We start from the raw sequence: 18,791 nt of genomic DNA, 5'->3' as shown, positions 1-18,791 counted from the left end.
AGAATTTTCTACCTTCTAATTAGTGAATAACAAATAAAGGTGTAAGGGACCACAGATGTTTAAGACTCCTGTTATAAAACAGTCACAACTGATAACAGCTTGAAGTTGGGTGAAAACTAGAACCGAATTTAAAGCCTATTTCCTTTTGCATGTATTTCCTCCAAACATTTTCTTCTGCACAGGTTCTTAATTTCCACTTTCTTTCTCTCTTCAACAGTGAAGCCCAAAAATGTTCCCTTGTCTCTTCTTCTAGGTGTCAGGATGAAGAGAGCTTGAGGATTTGGAGGCCTGTGAGAATTCTTATACAGGTAGACCACAAATCTTTGACATTGCACAGCTTAGAGGCTGCAGGGAAGAAGAGGAGACGGTAGTCATGTTCGGAATGATGACAATGTAGACAGTGTAGCAGACTTTTCAGGGTAATCAAGTGTCTTGAAAACAGTTTATTTTTTGTGGGACCAATGACAAAATGGTGACATATATGATTATAGTTTGTAGGATCCCAACTATTTCTCCGTGATTTTCTCTTAGGGAGTGGGAACTCGGGATACAGGTGAAGAAAGATTAAAAAGGAATGAAATAAATCCTCTTTCAGAACCATGTGCTAGAAATTGTACTAAAATTTTATTAATTTATGCAACTTGTTTGATTTAGCATTGCAGCTAACCCATGCATCTATGCCTTTATCCATTCTATGTTTATGGAGGATGGATTCTGTGCCAGACACTGTACTGGGCTGGGGATGTAGAAAGACTCATGCTACTGCTAATCCCAGGAGCTAAAAGAATAAACCTCAATCCCTTAATATTTTACAACTTCTTTTTCGTTCTCTTCAATTCTGGTTTCCCCAATCCTTCATAAAATGTTACCTTGATTATGTAAGCCTTGTGCCTGGATTTTTTTCAAAGGTTTTTAAGCCTCCACAGTTTTCTCCCCAGTGTATCTTCATGTGTACACACACACACACACACACACACACACAAGCACTCCAATTGAACAGGTATATTTCTGAACACAGGAATTCCTCCAAGCCTGTTCCTTCCACCCTGTGCACGCTGTTCCCTCCATCTTCACCCCTAAATGTCCGTATTTTTTCCTTCACTATGATATGCTCTCGCGTCTTATTTCCGATGGCTCTTGTCTGTAATATCTTGTATTTTTTATTGTTCTATCCTACGGTGTAGATATGTAAATCCTCATGACCTGCCTCAGTAACAGAGAAATATCTTAAAACGGCACAAAACGTGAGTTTCCGTAGTGTAGTGGTCATCACACTCGCCTAACACGCGAGAGGTCCTCGGTTCGAAACCGAGCGGAAACAACTTATGCTTTTTTTGCCTTCCATCATGCGGGGAAAATCAGCCCTCAGCCTCCCCTAAAGGGAACCAGTGGTCATCCCATTCCTGTTGGTTTGTCGTTTTCATTTCGTTTTTAAGAAACAGATAAACATCCTGAGATAGACTTGTTGAGTTAGCCGGCCGTTCTGGGTGACTCCTCCCAACTGGGACGTTTTCCCTTCTATCTCGGAAAATCTGAAACGTGAAATTTTGGGACGCCAAGCTTTTCCCATGGCTACTCCCCGCCTCCTTTTCCTTAGAAGAGGAATGGGTACCAACCGTGCTCTTGCCTCAGGGCATCTTTGAGAAGACTTGCCCTTAGCAGAGTCAGGGTTTCAAGTGAATGAAGGGGATGGGACTCTGAAAAACTCGGGGAAAAAGGCAAATGAAGTGTGGGGGATTAGCTCAAGTGGTAGAGCGCTCGCTTAGCATGTGAGAGGTAGTGGGATCGATGCCCACATTCTCCAGCTTTTGCTCTCAGTCGAGGAGCTCTGGCTGATAACTGCAGATCTTCTAACCTGTAGAAAGAAATGAGAAAATTAGACACTTTGCACCCAGCTCTGGGCAAGGACATGACAGAGCAGCGCTGGCTCACTGGCCTTTGGTATGTACCTTTACTATCAGCCTATAATTTATTCTCTGTTTTTTCAGAATAGCTGGTCATCTCAAGGGATATGCCCAATTCCCTTTTATTCCTGTTTCTTCCTGCTACTTAGCCGCAAGGTGGTACAGTCCTGAGAAGCACAGGGCAGAGCTGGGTCAATAAAGCCCCAGCTTTCTTGTCAGGGACTGAAACCGAGTACCCCAAGTAACCAGAAAATATCAGGAAAGTCACCGTGGAAAGCAAACACGTGAAGTTATTAGTGAACTTCTGGTTGCACCTGCGAGCTGTGAATAAGTGGCTCTGATCCTAAACAACCTACCATGGACTTTGAGAACTGAAGTGATAGCGCACTGCCCAAGTCCACACTGTCACTGGATTGCACACACTCCAGAGATCTCCAAATAGTATCAGAAAGGCTTTGGAAATGGATTGGACTATGAAACCACAACACACAGAAGGCTGTTCGGTACTTGGAATTTGAACACAAGGCAGTCAGGTGCCTGCAAAAGCAAGATTGGCAATATTCCCCATAAGCTTTGAACAAGACATAAAGCCTTATAATGTAATACAAAAATGGCCAGGTTATAATCCAAAATTATTCAGCATATGAAGAACCAAGAAAAATCTTAATTCACTTGAAAAGAGAATCAACAGATACCAATACTGAGATGACACAAATGTTGGAATCCTCTGACAAATATTTTCAATGCTGTGAGAATTAGGGGTGAGAACTCTTTGAAATGAATGTAATTTTAGGAAGTCTTAGCAAAAAATAGGAAGATATACATCCAAATTGCAACTTCAGAACTGAAAATATATATTAACCAAAATTGTAAAGAACATCTCACTGGATTGTCTCAATAGGAGAAGGAGATGACTGGAAAAAGTCAGTTTATGTATAGATAGAACAATAGTAACTACTCAATCAAAATGACATAGAGAAAAGTGTATTTTAAAAGATGGACGGAGCCTTAGGGACAAATAGGAAAATAGCAAAGTTCTTATATTCACATCATTGGAAACCCAACAGAGGAAGGGAAAGAGGTCTTTGAAAAGAGGCGGTGGGGGGAACACTGGAAATATTAATGGTTGAAAACTCCCCAAATTTGGCAAAAGATATAAACCAGAATAAAAACATTCAGCAACGCTATAGCAGCATAAAACCAAATAAATCTACACCCAGACATATGACAATTAAACTGCTGGAAACAAAAGAGGAAAAAAATGCTTGAAAGCACCAGAAGAAAATGAAAGGGAAACTGCAATCTGAATGATTGTGGATTTCTCATCAGAAACCATAAGAACCGTAAAGAAATGACATGACTTTTACTAAATGCTGAAAGAAAAGACCTGTCACTCCAGTAGCTAAATATAACAAAAATACCCTTCAGACATAAAGGTGAAAGAAACACATTCTCATTTGAGGTAAACTGAGAGAATTCATTGCTAACAGAAATGCTAGAAAAGAGTAATGTCGTGAGACAAGAAAAAAATGATACCAGAAGGAAATAGAAGAGCATAAATGAAGGAACAGTTAACCAAAATTTCAGAAACAGAAACCTGTTTGAAATAAAATGATGTTTATTGGGACTGCAGCCTAGGAGACACAGATTCAAGAAGCACATGAGTCGTGTTCCACTGGACTACAAAACGAAGGAAGCTTATTAAAGGGAAAAACTGCAAGGCCACACAGTTAGTTACCTAAGTTGTTTGTCCATAATTATAATTGGAACTGGCAAGAAGCAAGACTGCTTGTTAAGCAAGAATTGGTTAGGGTCTGCAATGGTTACATAGTTACAAGTGGGAACCTTGAGACTATAAGTTTGCAGCTTGTGGAAGTTGCTCCAAATATGGCTGGTGGTGTCCTTGGGTTTGGTACAGTTCAAAGTTCAAATTCTCAGTGATGTAGGGACTGGTCTAAGACCACATCCTCAGTGGCCATCCACCCTATTTTTATATGCCTGAACTATGATTACTCCATTATGATTTCAGTTTGCCATCAGAGCCATAACAAAGAAGCAAATAACTGGGTAAATATAATAGACACTTATGTTACTCTTCAGTTCTTTAAAGTATATTTGATGCTTGAAAGTGAAAATTATTACATTATCTGGTGGAGTTTTCATTGTATCTATATGTATTATATACATAACATAAAGGGGTTATGGTAAAGGGACTAAATGGTTGTGAGGTTTCTATACTCAACTTGAATGGTAATTTATTGATTCTAAGTATACTGTGAAATATTAAGGATGTGTATGGTAATCACTAGACCAACTACTAACAATGTTTTAATAAGTCAAGTGAAGGTAGGAAGGAAGAGGAACAAAGAAATATGAAAAACAAAGGGAACAAACCATTAATAAATTATTAAATAGTAAATGCAAACTTATTAGTAATAATATGATATGAGTTTCTTATAGTCAGCATATTTATTTTTAATATATTCTGGCAATCCAGATATATCAATTAAAAATCACAGTTTGTCAGTGTATTAAAAATAAATATGCTGATTATAAGAAACCCATTTCAAATAGAGTTAAATGTGAGATTAAAAGCTATATTCAAGAGTAAAGGAGATACAGGAGATTAAAAGAAAAGAATGGGAAAAGAGACCCCACACGAGCATTAATCAAAAAAGATAAAGTGGATATATTAATATAAGACAAAGTGGATTTGAAAGCAAAGAAAATTGCCAGGTATTACTTGAGAAGGTATACAATTATAAGATGTCAGCTCACTAACAAAATAACTATCCTAAATGTGTATGCCTCTGACTGCAGAGCTTCAAAACCCATAAACAATAGCTAATGAAACTGAAAAGAAAAATAGAAAAATCCACGATTATTGTTGCAGATGTCAACAATCCTTTCTCTTTCACTGATGGGCCTAGTAGATAACAAATCAGGGAATACATCAAGGGACTAAACACTAGCCACCACTGGATCTAAATCACCTTATTAAGTAAAATTGCAATGTGGGTAGAAGAAGTTGAGAGAAAAGCAAAATCATATCCAAATTAGGAAATCAAAAATGGTCAGTGTGAAGCAGAAAACTAGTATTTCAGAAAGAGTTACTTAGCTACCAATGCCAGGGAGACTGAAAGTGGTGAAACCAGAAGTGGATCATTCCATGTCCATATTTATCCTCCCTGCTCCTGAGGTATGGGTGGTCAGATTCCTTCTCAGTGGCTTGAGCCTACTGCAGTGCCTGGCACAGAGCAGCTTCCCAACGAATATGCACTGAATGAATGGAAAGGAGGTGATGGATTCAAAAAATCTGCACAAGAATAATGTTCAGTATTTGGCAAGTCATTTGATGTAGGTTCTGAAGGAGGAGAATAAACCAAAGTTGACTTGGAAGTCTAAGCCCAGAAGTCCAGCACAGAGGTTGGGAATTAGACAGGTGGTGTGTGGGTGAATGGGCTACTGTGGAGAAGAACAGACAGATCATGAGCTGGAGCTGAGAAAGAGCTCACCGTTTGGAATCTAATAATTTTTCTCGATTCATACTTTGCTGTTTAGCAGCTCTGGGACCTTAGAAAAACTACCTAACTTCTCTGAGCCTCCATTTTATCTGGAAAGTGCAAAATATGATACATAGTTTTGTTGCCAAAATTCAACTGGACTACATGAAATAATCTCCATAAATCTCTTAGTATGATTTAGCACGTAAGGTTGAAACAACAAGGTGGCTTTTTGTTAAGTTCAGTTTGTGGTTTTTGTAGGGAGAATGTCTCCAGTCATATAGCTACAAATGGAGATGTAGAGTAAGACAGAGAAGTACAGACTGTAGACAAATTTGAGGACTATTGATTCACTCAGTGAAATAATATTAACTGGGCAGCTCCTATGTTTCTTTCAACAAAGATGATGAAAGGTGTAAGATTGACTGAGATCTCTGAGGGCAGGAAAAAGCGCATCACTGGAACACAAGACTAACAAAAGACAGCACATTATCTCCAGTCAAGAAACCCAGATGATTTTATCTGTAGGTGAATATCGGAAAGGCATAGACTGCATCATTCCTAATCTGGAGCATTGGCTTATTGGAATGATTTTCAAGTACCATTGATTGTATTTATTAAAAGCTAGCAACTGATAAAATAGTGGTGGTTGGAAAGTACTGTCTCCTCTTTTATTCTCAATGAGTAAAACTTGAGCTATCTACCCTCGCATCAGTCTCATAATCTGAAGGTCCTGAGTTCGAGCCTCAGAGAGGGCAGGCAGGTCATTATCTTTCCACAGTCGTTTGAAAAATGAGCCAGCCTTTGCTTAAAAGGGTGAAATTAGATTTCAAGTTTGTTGCACTTCCCAGTAACTTCAGTAAAATCATTGGTGAAAACACTTAGATTATACCAGAAAACACAAGTTATATCACACTTTTGATCTTCCTTTCCATCTGATGGAAGAAGCAGGGGAGAGTTCTCTTCCAAATTTGGGCCCGGAAGATCAGCTATTGGAAGTTAAGGAATGGGGAGGTGTAAAATCATTTATTCTCTTAATCATGCAACAAATATTTCTTATTAGTGGACACCTCTAGGTGCAGTGATTCAAGAGTGAATAAAACCTCAAACTTGCCTCCCTTATAGAGCTACATCCCAGTTAAGAGGCGTGGGAGACACAGACAAGACACAAATAAGAAAACTGCATAATAAGCTAGGTGAGAAGATGTCTGCTGTGGGGTAATCATTAGGCCATCAGGGGGCTGGGAGAGTGGAGGTTCAGCTTTCAGGAAAGTTGTCACCTTGAGATACGTTTTAGTCTCTTCTTCCTTCTTGCTTGCTGAAATCCTTGTGCCCCAATTTTTCTAACACTGTCAGTAGAGTCAGTTTTACCTGTCCAGGCAAGCGGGGGTTACAAGAGCTTTTTGCACATAAGGCAGGTGGACTTCGCTGGATAAATAGTGGTACCCAATACATCCTTCACATGTTTCTTCAAGTGGAAAATGAGACCTCCAGAATTCTCTAGGCGGTTCACAGCAACTGGTGCAGGGTCAGAACAATAGGAAATGATTAGCAAGCGTTAGCTACCACTTTTGCCTGTGGAGTTCTGTCCTTACTCACTGAGTTTGTACTATGGGCGCTCATTAGAGGCTTGAAGAATGGATTTACAGATTGAGATTAAAACCCACTAGCGTTCTCTTCTTGGAAAGAACAGGCTAAGGTTTCCCTTAGTCCCAGGGTAAGTAAAGAGCCCTAAATGAGTTTGAAAAAATGAATGTTCCCTGGGAAAAGCAGGAAGCTTTTCAGTCTGATCACAAGCTGGGTCTCAGCATACTGGTGACTGCTCAGGATGTCTGGATGCTTAAGCAGAATGTCCACGGTGGAGAGAAACAATCTTGGTTTCATATCCACAATTTGAAAGGCAAATGCAACAGACCTGTTGTCTACTGACCTTAGGAATGAAACAAACAAAAGAAACTTTGTTTCTTTCACGATGAAAAAAAACAAAATCAAGCCCCAAAATCTTTACCATTATATCTGACTAAAATTGTGACTAGAAAACTCAAAATATCTGATAGATATTTAGGATGAGAAGGGATTCTGACCTGTGGAGCATCAGTGTTTTTTGTTGAACTTTTCTTGTTTGAGCAGTTTTTTCTTGATTTTGTGTTGATATTTCCTGACCATTCCTTCATTCTTTCCAATTAAAGACTGAGTAAAAGCCCTGATTTCCAGTTTCCAATGTTCTCTTGAAAATTCTTCCTCTTCCCTCTGCTACCTCATCCTTGTCAAGGATCCTAGTGTCTTACTATGCCAATCCTATCTTTCTCCGGAAGACAGGAGGAGGGATGAAGCCCTACCCAGCAACCTGGGCCACGTTGGGAGGGCTTAATTGTGCAGGTGAGAGGGCTGCAGAAGCCGCCCCTCCTCTCCTCCTCCTAGGTGGCCATATTTCCAAAATCTCTAACAATCACAACTCTGTTTTATAGAGAAATACATGACATGTGAGACAGCCCCGCAATTCCAACTGGGCACCCCACCCAGCTGGGACCTTTACTTGCTTTCTGGCAATTCAAAAGAGTGAAATGGTTTCAGAGCTAGATCATTCCCATGATGAAATACTATAGATCTCACTTCCCCCACCCCACTCCTTAATAGAAACAGTAGTTTTTCATTGTGCTTTTGCTGAAGTCATATTTTCTCTCAGGTCCTCTTTGGTGGCAATGAAATAACCTTGTGGCAGCAGGTTAGACCCATACAACTGGTTAGGGCACATGTCTAGAATGACCCCAGGTCAACAAAAGGGTTAGAGCTTGGGAATTAGGTTGAATGTTACAAAGCCTTCTTGGCACTGGGAGCTAGTGAGAAAGAGATCTATTTTCCCCAGTTTTGCTGCTTCATTCCTTCTCCACAGGCACCTGAGTCCTCAGAGCTTCTCTCCTGAACCCAACTCCAGGAAATATTGGATTGCCTTTAAAAATGACAATTTATACGTTTATATTTCACACAGAAGACAGCACAGACTCAGTCTTTGACCAATACTCTTTGTCATTGTACTACAACAAGGAAGGAAAACCTGCTGTGGAGGGAGTGAACATGATCTGTACTGGACAGTGCTGGCCTTTCCATCTCAACATTCATGGTTTTGGGCTAGTGGGAGGGTGGACCTCCCACCCCTTTTTTCCAAACAGAGAGATCCTGGTGAAAAGAAGGCCTTTCCACTATTTGTAATTGACATTTATGGGGTCTATTGACCTGGGGGAAGAGGGAAGGCTGTTGAGGGACACCTAGAGAGACAAGATGTACAAAAGAATTTGTGGGTGTGAGGTCTGAGCTTCCTGGGTCTGGAAGGGGACGAAAAAGACCCAGACTGTCAAAAACAAAACAAACAAGAAAATATGAAATTAGGGGAATTCTTAGAGAAAACTCATAAAGAAGAATAGGAGTAGGATCTTTGGGTAGTTCTTCCTTAAGGAGGTTCCTTACCCACCTGTCTCAACCCAAACGTTGTAGTACCTGCAATGACAGTTCAAATCAACACCTTCAGAAATATCTCTCAAATTATGAAACAATCAGGCGGTATTTACTTTCCACACATAGGATCCAAAATAGATGTTTCCTCTTTGCACAGGCAGCTGAAATATGATTTAAAATGGGGGCGGGGGGATCCCAACAGGTAATGCAGGAAATATATTTATCAACATTAGCGATCAGAACAAGATGAGGTCCAAAGACAGGAAGGAATGATAAAGAGGGTCATGATTCTGCCATGCTGACCTGTGAACAGCCCTTGCACTTTGCTTTTCACTGAGAGACTTCCCTCACCTTCAACTTGATCTTAAACGTCTTCAGGCACAGAGAATCCTATGGATGCTGCTCTTGGAAACTCTGTGAATGGGTGCTCCTTCAGCACACCCAACATTTGGTTAGGCCAGAGTCACACAGTCTTCAAATGAGATGGAAAATTTCTCACATTTTGGCTCTGCTGTGGGTATTTGGTAACCGGGCTCTGTCTGGGCTACTTTCCCAGTTGTCCACAGAGGGCCTTTCTTCACCTCTCAGCTCCTGACTAATACGTCTTTTCATTTTGAATCAGACCTAGTAAGGTGCCTACTTCTTGGCATTCAGCCGCTAAATCAAATGTTACTTTGCTACTGAGACCCCCCCCACCCATAGCTAATGTCTCTTATCGTGATTTCAGTCTATCACATCAATTTATGCCACCTTCCTCACAAACACTCTCTGGTTCAGAAAGTGTCTTATGAAGTTTTTCTTCTTAAATTTCCTGTTTCTCCTCTAGAATATAAGGATCTTTAGACTCAAATCACTGTTTTGCCCTCACTGTGTCCTCAGTGCCCGAAGTTAAGGCATAAATACGGCTTCTGTCTTGAAATGAAAATATTAGGTAAGGCTAAGAAATAGGTAGATCAAATATTGAACAGTTAATAATTTAATAAATGATTTCATTAACTTCCAAAATGTTAATCTCTGCATCTGTTGATTTATTTTACTCTTTCTTTAGGCCTTATTCGATGTTTTGAATTTTATTGATGAATGACAACTTATTTATACTGTATAATTTAAAATTTTCCCAGACAGAATCTTCTACTTCTACTGTAATTAGTGAATAACAAATAAAGATGTAAGGGAACACAGATGTTTAGGACTCCCGTTATAAAAGCGTCACAACTGATAACAGTTTAAAGTTGGGTGAAAACTGGAACAGAATTAAAACCCTATTTCCTTTTGCATGTATTTTCTTCTACACAGGTTCTTAATTTCCAGTTTCTCTTCAACAGTGAAGTCCAAAAATGTTCCCTCTGTCTCTTCTTCTTTTTCCCACGGCCACTCTCTCCTCCCTTCCTTAGCAGAGGAATAGGTACCAATCATGCTCTTGCCTCAGGGCATCTTTGAGTAGCTGTGCCCTGAGTCCAGTCCTGGTTTCACAATGAGGACCTTGAAATTTTCTGAAGTTTGGGTCACCCAGAAGAGTGAATAATGAAGTGGAGGTATTACTCTAAAATATTTGAGGAAAGAAACCAGACAGACAAGTGGGGGATTAGCTCAAGTGGTAGAGCGCTCGCTTAGCATGTGAGAGGTAGTGGGATCGATACCCACATTCTCCAACTTTTACTCTTTCAACCACAGAGCTCCAGCTGACAACTGCAAATCTTCCAACCTGTAGAAAGAAATGAGAAAATCAGACACTTTGGATCCTTCTCTAGGCAAGGACAAGACAGGACAGCACTGGTTCTACTGGCCTTTTTTATGTACCTCTACTATCAACCTATAATTTATTTTCTGTTTCTTCAGAATAGCTGGTCATCTCAAGGGATATGCCCAATTCCTCTTTTTATTCCTGTTTCTTCCAGCTACTTGGCAGCAAGGCGGCAGAGTCCTGAGAAGTGCAGGGCAGAGCAGGGTCAATAAGACCCCAGCTTTCCTATCACTGATTGAAACCAGGAACCTCAAGTAACCAGAAAATATCAGGAAAGCAAACACATGAAGTTATTAGTGAACTTCTGGATGCACCTGTGAGTTGTGACTAAATGGCTCTGATCCTAAACAACATACCATAGACTTTGAGAACTGGCTAAGCAAGGTTTGGTTGGGGTCTGCAATGGTTACATAGTTACAAGGGGGAACCTTGAGACCATAAAGTTGCAGCTGGTTATGTTGTTCTCAACAGGGCAAATGGCATCCTTGGGTTTGGCAAAGTTCAAAGAAAATTTAAGTTCTCACTGATGTAAGGAGGTGTCTGAGACCAGATTCTCAATGGCAGACGTCTCCATTTTTATATGCCTGAACTATGATGACTCCATTCTCATCAGAACAACAGCAGAGAAGGAAATATCTGGGTGAATAGGATAGACTATTATGTTTCTCTTGAGTTCTTTGAAGTATGTTTAATGTTTGAAAGTGAAAAGTACAGCATTGTCCCATGGAGTTTTCATTGTATCTACATGTACTATATACATGACATAAAATGATTATGGTAAAGGGACTGAATGGCAGTGAGTTTTCTATATTCAACTTGAATAGTAATTTATTGATTCTAAATATACTGTGAAATATTAAGGATGTATAGAGTAATCACTAGAGCAGCTACAGACAATGTTTAAATAAGCTGAAAGAAGGTAGGAAAAGAAACAAAGAATAAAAAATAAGGGAACAAATCATTAATAAACTATTAAATAGTAAATCTATATGCAAATTTATCAATAATAACATTAAATATACATTATCTAGACACACTCATAAAAATCAGAGATTGTCAGAATATACTAAAAATAAATATGCTGACCTTAAGAAACTCTTTTCAAAGGTGTTAATATATGAGATTAAATGTTATAAACAAGATTAAAGTTACACAGGAGATTGATAGTAAAGAATGGGAAAAGAGACACCACACAAGCATTAATCAAAAAGAGCCGAAGTGGATATATTAATATCAGACAAAGTGGACTTTAAATTTCCAGTTATTAAGTGAGAAGTTACATAATGATAAGGCGTTCTTTGACATTCTGTGAGCTTGGAAGCTGGAAGGAGAAAGCGGAGACAGTGGTCACATCTGGAATGCTGACAGTGTAGACAGTGTAGTAGCCTTTTCAGGATAGTAAAATATCTTGAAACCACTTTATTCTTTGGGGAACCAGTGACAGTATGGTGACATATATGATTATGGGTTGTAGGATTCCAACTTTGCCCAGTTGATTTTCTTTTAAAATGTGAAAGAGAAGTGATGTTCTGTTTTACTTCTTATACACGTGTTACCAAAATGACACCCAGAGATGGATTTCTGAAGGTTAGCTTGTCTAGAGATTGCTTCCTGAAGATCAGACCGTGCTGTTTCTTCCCCTTAAGGGCTCAAGGAAAGGAGGCGTCTTCAGGCTGGAGAAAGCACCACAGTGGTTACGAGGGGATTACCTCTTTCCATTTGCTGCCTCTCTGAGCCTTTGAGAGAAGGATGACCACCACTGGGGACTTGGAATACAGGCTACGAAAGAATGAAAAAATAATCCTTTTTCAGCACCATATGCTAAAAATTGTACTAAATGTTTATTAATTTTATGCAAGTTGTTTGATTTAGGCTTTGCAGTTCATCCAAATATCATTATTCCCACTTTACTGATAAAACTGAAGTTCAGAGTAGTTGAACGATTTTTTTCTCAGTTTGAATGGATGTATGGAGCAAAACCGGAAGTGGAAAACTGATTTTTTTTTTCCTATATTAAATTGTAGGCTTTTCCTTTAGCCCTGTGCATAGTCTTATCACTTTTTATCCAAACCAATTCATTCATTAATTCATTATTAAAACAAATACTTATAAATGAGTGGATTTAATCTTCCATGCATCAGATATTAATTCAAAATCACTTGTGTCTACCTCCCAGGTTCAAGTATTCTATACATAGCTTTGACACTTTCTTCTCCCTCAAAATCTCTACATCTAGTGTCTTGACATATACTCAAATACTGTAGATCCTTCCTGGACAAACTCTCCAGAATCTTTCTCTTTCTTCTCATGCATCTATGCCTTTATCCATTCTATGTTTATGGAAAATGTATTCTGTACCAGACAGTGTACTGGGCTGGAGATGCAGAAAGACTCATGCTACTGCTAATCCCAGGAACTAAAAGAATAAACCTCGATTCTTTAATATCTTATAACTTCTTTTTCTCTCTCTCTAATTCTAGTTTCTCCATTTCCTACCTATTTGGCATTCAAAATAAAAACGTTTCATAAAATGTTTTGATTTTAAAGCCATGTGCCTGGATTTTTTTTCAAAGGTTCTTAAGCCTCCACAATTTTCTCCCCAATGTATCTTCATGTGTCCAGGCTTTTCAATCACTGTTTCCCTCCATGTCTATTTTACACACACACATGCACGCACACACTCCACTCCACTCCAACTAAACAGGTAATTGCTGAACACAGGAATTCCTACCTCCATGCCTGTTCCTTCCACCCTGTTCACTCTTCATCTTCACCCCTCAATGTCCATATTTTATTTCTTCTCTCTGATATGATCTCGCTTCTTATTTCCGATGGGTCCTGCTTGTAATAGTTTGTAGTTTTTGGTTATTCTCTCACACGGTGTAGATGTGAAACCTTTCATAACCCACCTCAGCAAGAATTGAATAAATATGCCGGGAAGAAACCCCAACGTGAGTTTCCGTAGTGTAGCGGTTATCACGCTCGCCCAACACGCGAGAGGTCCTCGGTTCGAAACCGGGCGGAAACAACAGCTGATTCTTTTGCCTTCCACCATCTGGGAAAAATCAGTGTACCACCTGCCCTAAAAGGAACAAGTGATCATCCAACTTCTTTTGGTTTGTTGTTTCGGTTTCCTTTTCAAGACACAGATAATCATCCTGAGGTAGTCTTGTCGCATTAGCCAACTGTTCTGGGTGACTCCTCCCAAGTGAGACGTGTTCTCTTCTGTCCCAGAAAATCTGAAACGTGAACTTTTGGGGTATCAAACTTTTCCCATGGCTACTTTCTTTTCTTAGCGGAGGAATAGGTACCAACCGCGCTCTTGCTTTGGGGCATCTTTGAGAAGATGTGCCCTTAGTCTAAATTCTGGTTTCGCATTAATGGCCTTGACATTTCCTGAAGTTTGGGCCTCCCAAAAGAGCGAATAATGAAGTACTCTGAAAAGCTGAAGGAGGAAGGGGGGCGGGGGGAAAAAAGAGAGAGTGAGTTTGGTGTAGGGGAGTTAGCCCAAGTGGTAGAGCGCTCGCTTGGGATGCGAGAGGTAGGGGGATCGATATCCACATTCTCTAAGTTTTACTCGTTCTACCGAGGAGCGCCAATCTTCCAGCCTGTAGTAAGAAATGAGAAAATTAGACACTTTGGACACTTCTTTGGGCAAGGACAAGGCAGGGCAGCGCTGGCTCTACTGGCTTTCGGTATGTACAGATACTTTCAACCTATAATTTGTTTTCTGTTTCTTCAGAATAGCTGGTCATCTAAAGGGATATGCCCAATTCGTCTTTTTATTCCTGTTTCTTCCTGCAACTTGGCCACAAGGCGGCACAGTCCTGAGAAGCTCAGGACAGAGCGGGGTTCAATAAGGCCGCAGCTTTCTCATCAGGCACTGAAACCGAGTGCCCCAAGTAACCAGAAAATATCGAGAAAGACACTGTGGAAAGCAAACACGTGAAGTTATTAGTGAACTTCTGGATGAACCCATGATCTATGTACAAGTGACTCAGGTCCTAAACAACAAAAACTTTGAGAACTGAAGTGATAGCGCACTGCCCAAGTCCACACTGGTCACTGGATTGCACACACTCCAGAGATCTCCAAATAGTATCAGAAAGTCTTTGGAAATGGATTGGACTATGAAACCACAACACACAGAAGACTGGTCGGTACTTGGAACTTTAACACAAGGCAGTCAATTGACTGCAAAAACAAAAGTAGCAATATTCTCCATAAAATTTGAACAAGACACCAAGTCTGATGCAAAAATGGCCAGGTTATAATCCAACATTATTCAGCAAATGAAGAACCAGGAAAATTGGTTAACTGACTTGGAAAAGAGAATCAACAGATATCAATACTGAGATGACACAGATGTTGAAATCTTCTAATAAATACTTTGAAGTAGTGATTATTCAGTGCTCTGAGAATTAGGGGTGAGAACTGAAATGAATTGAATGTTAGAAAGTCTTAGCAAAAAAATGGGACATATAAGTCCAAATTGAAACTTCAGAACTGAAAATGTATTAACCAAAATTATAAATAACAATGCCTCAATGGATTGTCCTAATAGCAGACAGTGACTGAGAAAAAGTCAGTGAATGTGAAGATAGTAGATAGATAGTAGATAGAAGATAGTAGATAGTGAAGATAGTAACTCTCCAGTCTAAATGACAGAGTGAAAAGTATATCTTAAAAGATGGCTGGTGCTTCAGGGACAAACTGGAAAATAACAAAGATCTTATATTCACATCATTGGAGACACAAAACAAGAGGAGAAAGAGGACCTTGAAAAAGGGGGAAATTTATTTTGAATTTCCAAATTTGAAAACTTTCCAAATTTGGCAAAAGACTTAAACCAGATTCAAAACGTTCAGTAAACTTGAAGCAGGATATACTCCTATAAAGCCACACCCAGACATATTACTATTAAACTGCTGAAAACCAAAGGAAAAAAATAAAAACTTCTTGAAAGCAACCTGAGGAAAACTAAAGGGAAACTTCGATCTGCTCTCATCAGAACCACAGAGGCCATAAAGAAATGACATGACTTTTTTAAATGTTGAAAGAATAGACCAGAATGCTGATATAGCAAAAATATTGTTCAGACAAAGAGGTGAAAAATACATTTTGATTTGAAGGTAAACTGAGATAATCCATTGCCAGCAGAAGTGCTAGAAAAAAGTAGAGTGTGAGACAAGAAAAATGATACCAGAAGGACACTTGGAACAGCATGATTGAACAATAGCAAAGCTAGGAAAGATCTGGGTAAAAATGACAGACTGTTATTCTCTTGAGTTCTTTAAAGTATGTTTGATGATTGAAAGTGAAAATTACAACATTGTCTCATAGAGTTTCATTATATCTACATGTACTATATACATATCATAAAGGGCTTATGGCAAAGGTACATAATGGTGGTATAGGTTTCTATACTCAGTTTGAATGGTAATTTATTGATTCCAAGTATGCTGTGAGATGTTAAGGATGTATAGGGTAATCACTAGACCACCTACTAACAATGTTTAAATAAGTCAAATGAAGGTAGGAAGGAAGAGGAACAAAAAAATATGAAAAAGAAAGGGGCGGTGGCTTCGCTGGTGGCGCAGTGGTTGAGAGTCCGCCTATCGATGCAGCAAACACGGGTTCGTGCCCCGGTCCGGGAAGATCGCACATGCCGCGGAGCGGCTGGGCCCGTGAGCTATGGCCGCTGAGCCTGCGCGTCTGGAGCCTGTGTTCCGCAACAGAGAGAGGCCCGCGTACCGCAAAAAAAAAAAAAAAAAAAAAGGAACAAGCAATTAATAAATTATTAAGTAGTAAATCTGTATGCAAACTTATTAGTAACTATATTACGTGAGTTTCTTATAGACAGTATATTTATTTTTTATTAGTTATCCATTTTATACATATTAGTGTATATATGTCAGTCCCAATCTCCCAATTCATCCCACCACCACCCCCAGTATGTTTATTTTTTAATAATTCTGACAATCTAGACATGTCAGACTGTATTAAAAATAAATATCCTGACGGAATTGCTTCTCGGTATTTTCTGCTGTGAAGTTTTTGCATATCTATGTCTATCTCCAGGAACCTCTAAAACAAAAGAGGAAAAACTATCCAGGTTTTGTGTGTAGCACATGAGAATGGCCTCTTTGTTTCCTTTAATGATTTTGAAGGGTTTCTAAAGTTATTGCTCAGGACCGGCGTTACAGTTGAAATACAGAGGCAGGGACGGTAATCATGGGGTCCTAGGCAGATGGGTAAGCATCGCGTTAAGGACAGACTTCCCAACACTCTCTTTCTTCCCCCTCTTCCTGCGTGAATTCATTTTCTATAAATTCCACTGGGCGTCAGAACCTTCCTTTGCCCGACTCTCTGGCTCTTTGCCACCCCCTCCCCAACCGGCATCTACTAGGAGACCTTAGACGCGCAAGTCCTCTCGAAATCTAGCTTCTCTAGGTCCCCGTTATTGGCCATTTAATTAACTTTTCACCATTAAAATTAACTTCTCTCGGCTTCTATAACACGGGGTTGAGGATCCACCCGACATACAGCACCGCGCATTGCTGTGATGGAAAATGACCAGCCCAGCCTCGCACAGACCTTCTTCCTCTTTGAGCACCTTCTTCCTCAAAGAGCACCTTCTTCCTCTTTGAGCACCTCTCTCTGCATGTCTCTGCAGGCAGAGCACCTCTCTGCCTGCTCCGAGATCCCCCATCTCTCTTCCACTGTTTTCCTCCACCGGCTACAAAGTTGGAGTGTCAGTTAAGACATCGCCAGCCCTGTCATGTGTGGAACCATACGAGGAAAAAAATCAGAAAGATCCGATTTACTACACTTCCAATATTTCAATGTCCAATATTTCCCTGGGCTCATAAAAAAATTTTTTAAGACACCGCCCCCTCCCCCCAAAAGTCAATGTTTTCTATATCTGTATTGAGCTGTAGTCATCTGGGAAGTTGCTGTTACCGACCAAGAGGGCAAGGAGATGCACAGCCGAAGACCTCGGGCGTAGACCCTGCAGGCACCAGCCAGCGAAGTTAGTGAAGTGCAATTTCTGCGCTATTGGCTATTTTGAGCACATGGTTATTTCGGCACTAGTAGTTTTATGCCCCGCGTGGTTTTTCAGGGCTAGTCTGGAGTCCCAAGCGTCACCGCCCTCAAGGCACAGCGTCTCCAGAACCCCTCGGGAAACAGCAGTTGCGCGGAGCGGCGAGCGCATGTCTGCTGGGGACCCGAACGGTTATTGTAGGAAGACTCTGGCTCTGATACAATCTCATACAATCTCACTTCTTGATACTTCACAGCAGAAGAAACTACGTCCCAGAGGTAAATGAGCGCAAAAACAAAGAAAGCGAACACGCCGAAGAAAAGAAAGAAGAAAGCTGCCTTCTCTGAGGCTCGAACTCAGGACCTTCAGATTATGAGACTGACGCGCTGCCCACTGCGCTAAGAAGGCGCTGGGGTACCCTGTTTAGCCAGGCTATAATGAATTATCTAATTTCTTTCCCTCGAAACGGATTACTTTCTGGATTTTCAGTTTTCTTCGTCCAGAGTTACTGGTTATCCAAGATATTTCCAAATATCCAGGGTCCTTTCTAGACCCGCGCTCAAAAGAGCCTCATACCTGGAAACTAGTGTATCCACTGAACAATTGTGCCTGACCTCTGGTTGATGCTGTCCTTATTTTCTAATCATCTGGATTGTCATTCCCTCAATTATCAGTCGATTTTTTACCATCCATAGTCTCCTCTGTTGGAATGGTAGACTCTCAACAAATAGTAGTTGGATGAATGCATAGCTCCCAAACATATCTGCAGGCTACACTTACGTGTCTTAATTTAAATCTACATTTCCACCTATGTTGCCTGAGATGTTCCCCTCAGTATATCACAAACTGACTTTGTAAGTCTGCATGTCTTCTTCACTTCTATGTACCAAAAATCCTATTAAAGATTCTATTCATTCAATTTCATTTAGTCCAATTTAGTTTTTTGCCATAAATCTATATATCATTATCCACATTTTACTGATGAAACTGAGGCTCAGTAGAATCAGATTCACAGCTGCTAAATGGCAAAGCCAGATGTTGAAAGCAGATTTTGCTGATTCCAAAAAGTGTGCCTTCTTCACTCTAGATTATGTTCTTCCCCACATCACCACATTCACTCGTTACACAAATATTTATAGAAC

The 18,791-nt window shown here is 40.0% G+C and overlaps 5 non-coding genes across 5 annotated transcripts; 4 read left to right on the top strand and 1 right to left on the bottom strand.

The window, feature by feature from the left end:
• The first annotated feature begins 1,248 nt into the window (after window positions 1-1,248).
• On the top strand, window positions 1,249-1,321 carry TRNAV-AAC. Its single transcript has one exon. It is a non-coding gene; the product is annotated as a tRNA-Val (tRNA).
• A 410-nt stretch (window positions 1,322-1,731) lies between these two features.
• TRNAA-AGC lies at window positions 1,732-1,804 on the top strand. The gene has a single exon. It is a non-coding gene; the product is annotated as a tRNA-Ala (tRNA).
• Window positions 1,805-10,439: 8,635 nt separating this feature from the next.
• On the top strand, window positions 10,440-10,512 carry TRNAA-AGC. Its single transcript has one exon. It is a non-coding gene; the product is annotated as a tRNA-Ala (tRNA).
• Window positions 10,513-13,559: 3,047 nt separating this feature from the next.
• On the top strand, window positions 13,560-13,632 carry TRNAV-AAC. Its single transcript has one exon. It is a non-coding gene; the product is annotated as a tRNA-Val (tRNA).
• Window positions 13,633-17,984: 4,352 nt separating this feature from the next.
• TRNAM-CAU lies at window positions 17,985-18,057 on the bottom strand. The gene has a single exon. It is a non-coding gene; the product is annotated as a tRNA-Met (tRNA).
• Between the last annotated feature and the right edge of the window lie 734 nt (window positions 18,058-18,791).

The sequence above is a fragment of the Monodon monoceros genome, unplaced genomic scaffold, assembly GCF_005190385.1.
Source record: "Monodon monoceros isolate NGI ecotype Baffin Bay Population unplaced genomic scaffold, NGI_Narwhal_1 Super_Scaffold_3, whole genome shotgun sequence".
In the NCBI taxonomy this organism is placed as follows: Eukaryota; Metazoa; Chordata; class Mammalia; order Artiodactyla; family Monodontidae; genus Monodon; species Monodon monoceros.
The sequence above is the reverse complement of the archived record's forward strand: the minus strand, read 5'-3'. Positions and strand labels throughout refer to the sequence as shown.